Below are 3730 nucleotides of genomic sequence, written 5' to 3' on the forward strand. Positions count from 1 at the left end.
TGTCAGATGGATAGATTGTAAAAATATTCTCCCACTCTGTAGGGTGCCTGTAATTTTTTTTTTTTTTTTTTTTTTTTTTTTTTTTTGTAGAGATGGGAGTCTAGCCATGTTGCCTAAGCTGAAGCTATCCGCCCCCAGCCTCAGCCTCCCGAAGTGCTGGGACATCAGGCATGAGCCACAAATTTCTTAAACTATCAATTTAAGACAATGTCTTCCTTTTTTTGGAGGGGGGGAGACAGGGTCTTGCTCTGTCACCCAGGCGGGAGTGTGCTCACTGCAGCCTCTACCTCCTGGGCTCAGGTAGCTCAGCCTCCCAAGTAGCTGGGACTACAGGCACACACCACCACAAATTTTTAGTACAGACGGGGTTTTGCTATGTTGCCCAGGCTGGTCTGAACTCCTTGTCTCAAGCTATCTGCCTGCCTCGGCCTCCCAGAGTTCTGGGATTACAGGCGTGAACCACTGTACCCAGCCTGAAATTTAAATTTAACAGCGTTCTGTATTCTATCTGGTAATCTGAAGTGTGTTTGCTTTCACTATAACCTTATGTTGTTTTCAGTCTTGCCTTGGAGACTCTTGTGAATGGAGTTCTTTTCATTTCATCAACATGTGTTCACTGAGCCCCTGCTCTAGCAAAGCCCTGTACCAGAGTCTAGGAAGGTAAAACAGGCTCTGCCTTTAAGGTCAGAGGTCCTTTCTTACTCCTTTTGTATCAATTAGAGAACTCAGCAAAATTTTCAGTCATGGTTTCTCATTCAAGTCAACCCCCCTGGACTCATTTAGTTCAAGGGTCACCATATGAAGTAAAAGAAAATTAACCTGCTACTGGGTGTATAAATTGATGGAATATTTCTGAAGGACAACTGGCAATATTAAAAGGTTGTAAAGTTTGCAGAGCCTCAAAGCTACCAGTTCCACATAAGTCTCTAATTGACCCTAAGTTACAGATTCCCAAACTTTCTTGGTTCATGGTGCCTTTAGCATCTCAGTAGTTTTTCACCACACTCTTAGGCCAAAAGAAATATGAAATATTTTGTGTTTTGTTTTGGGGTTTTTTACTTGTTTGTTTGTTTGTTTGTTTTTGAGATGGAGGCTAGTTCTGTCGCCTAGCCTGGAGTGCGATGGCGCGATCTCGGCTCACTGCAACCTCCACCTCTCGAGTTCAAGCGATTCTCCTGCCTCAGCCTCCCGATAGCTGGGATCACAAGCACCCGCCACCACACCCAGCTAATTTTGTATTTTTAGTATAGACGGGGTTTCATGTTGGCCAGGCTGGTCTCAAACTCCTGACCTCAGGTGATCTGCCCGCCTCGGCCTCCCAAAGTGCTGGGATTACAACCGTGAGCTACCATGCCTGGCCTGAAAGAGTTTTTTAAGTAGTTAGGTCCAAACAACTTAATGAGTATTTATGCCCTAACTTGGTAGCTATTTGAAAAAGTAGGCCAGGCACGGTGGCTCAAACCCGTAAAACAAACACCTAAAAATCTCTTCACAATCCTAGATTATTGTCTTAGATCTCTGGTTCTCAAAGAGTGCACCAACGTGCCCCCAGGTGCCACAAAGAACTCATAGAGAAGCCGCAGGATATTTCAACCTTGTGAGGAAAATATTTGACATTTGTTGGGTACTGTAAAAATTACAGTTTCAACATTAGATCACCTTACATTCCTTTCAATGAGGTTATATCTTTGCAAAACTGGGTTTTTGCTGGTGCTGTGACAAAATAAAGCATTCCACAAAATCCATGTGATCTGGGAAATGAGGGTGATGATGTCCAATCTGATTTTTTTTTTTTTTTTTTGAGACAGAGTCTCGCTCTGTCACCAGGCTGGAGTGCAGCGGAGTGATCTATGCTCTCTGCGACCTTTGCCTCCCGGGTTCAAGCAATTCTGTCTCAGCCTCCCAAGTAGCTGTGACTACAGACGCCTGCCACCACGCCCGGCTAATTTTTTGTGTTTTTGGTAGAGACAGGGTTTCACAGTGTTAGCCAGGATGGTCTCGATCTGCTGACCTCGTGATCCGTCCATATTGGCCTCCCAAAGTGCTGGGATTACAGGCGTGAGCCACAGCGCCCGGTCAGAGATTTTTATATAATAGTCATTGCAGTTGTTTATACTGTTTTAAAAAGTAGACCCGATCCAAATTTCCAGATTGAAAACAACCTATGTTATGGATATATCTATGTAGTAGAATATTATATAGCTATTAGGAATGATGTAAAAAATTAAAATGATATAAAAATGTATTTATTGACAGGAGAAGATATTCATAATATATTAATTTTTTTAAACCCTGATTAACAGAACCATTTTGGAAAAACTAAATATCCATGTGTTATAAAAAGATGACTATTGCCGGGCGCGGTGGCTCAAGCTTGTAATCCCAGCACTTTGTGAGGCCGAGACGGGTGGATCACGAGGTCAGGAGATCAAGACCATCCTGGCTAACATGGTGAAACCCCGTCTCTACTAAAAAATACAAAAAACTAGCCAGTACCAGCTACTCGGGAGGCTGAGGCAGGAGAATGGCGTAAACCCGGGAGGCGGAGCTTGCAGTGAGCCCAGATCGCGCCACTGCACTCCAGCCTGGGCGACCGAGCAAGACTCCGTCTCAAAATAAATAAATAAATTAATTAATTAATTAAAAGATGACTATAAAGACATACACCAAAATATTTTTTTCTGTATAGTGGGATTGTAGAAAATACTTGTTTTTCTTATTGTCTGTATATCCATTTTGAATTAAAGCTTCCCTCTTCTGTTCTCCAATATTGCCAAATGCTTACCTTTTTTTCTTTTTTGAAGGCAGTTTTATAACTTTATTTGATGTATTTGACGATCAGCGATTAGTTCTCATCCACGTTGACAGTCTATAGATTTTTGAAGGTGGTAACAGGTACATAGGTAACCAAAGTATAGAAATTATTTGGTAAATCTTCACCCTCATTACGTTTTCTGGACAACAGCACACAGATTCAGTATGGGACATTCCTTGTTCCTTTGGCCCAGACAGCTTTGTTGAGCCTGGTATCAATGCACACATCTGGAGTTCCCGTCTCCTTCATGGCAAATTTCTGAATCTCTTTGAGTGCCCTAGGGGCACACTTCTGGAAGCCCACTCCATAGATGCGGTTGTGAATGTCGATGGTGTATGCTCAGGTCGTTACCACTTTGATGGCAGAACGGCCCTTTTTCTTCTCGCCACCCTTCTTTGCGGAAGCCATTCTGCCGGGTCCAAGTTGATAAAAGCGTGCTTACCTCTTTTGTTGCACTACCACACTATGTTGCAGTTGTTGGTTTAGCCCTGTTTCCTCCCCGTTATATTTCTATAACTCTTAGAAGGTCCGAGTTTTCTCCCTCTTTGCCTCTTATCCTCATTGCTAAGCATAAGGTCTGACATATAATAGGAATTCAATAATTGTTAAAATGATGATTAATGTGACAATATAAGTAAAGTCACTAGTATAGTGTGTGGTGCACAATAGGCATGGAGAAATGTTTGTGGTCCCAGCTACCTAGAAGGCTGAGGTGGGAGGATTGCTTGAGCCTGGGAGGAGGAGGTTGCGGTGAGCTGACATAGCACCACTACATTCCAACCCCGGTGAGAGTGAGACCCTACCTCAAAAGCAAAACAAAAGCCACAAATGCTTAATCTACTGTCATTGTGGAAACCATTAAATCTAATTAACCACGATCTATGGGAAAGTGAAAATAGCATAATCTAAACTCAT

The 3730-nt window shown here is 42.7% G+C and overlaps 1 pseudogene; it reads right to left on the bottom strand.

The window, feature by feature from the left end:
- Window positions 1-2869: 2869 nt before the first annotated feature.
- On the bottom strand, window positions 2870-3223 carry LOC108531427 (60S ribosomal protein L31 pseudogene; annotated as a pseudogene).
- Between the last annotated feature and the right edge of the window lie 507 nt (window positions 3224-3730).

The sequence above is a fragment of the Rhinopithecus bieti genome, unplaced genomic scaffold (assembly GCF_001698545.2).
Source record: "Rhinopithecus bieti isolate Rb0 unplaced genomic scaffold, ASM169854v2 scaffold_9203, whole genome shotgun sequence".
Lineage (NCBI taxonomy): Eukaryota > Metazoa > Chordata > Mammalia > Primates > Cercopithecidae > Rhinopithecus > Rhinopithecus bieti.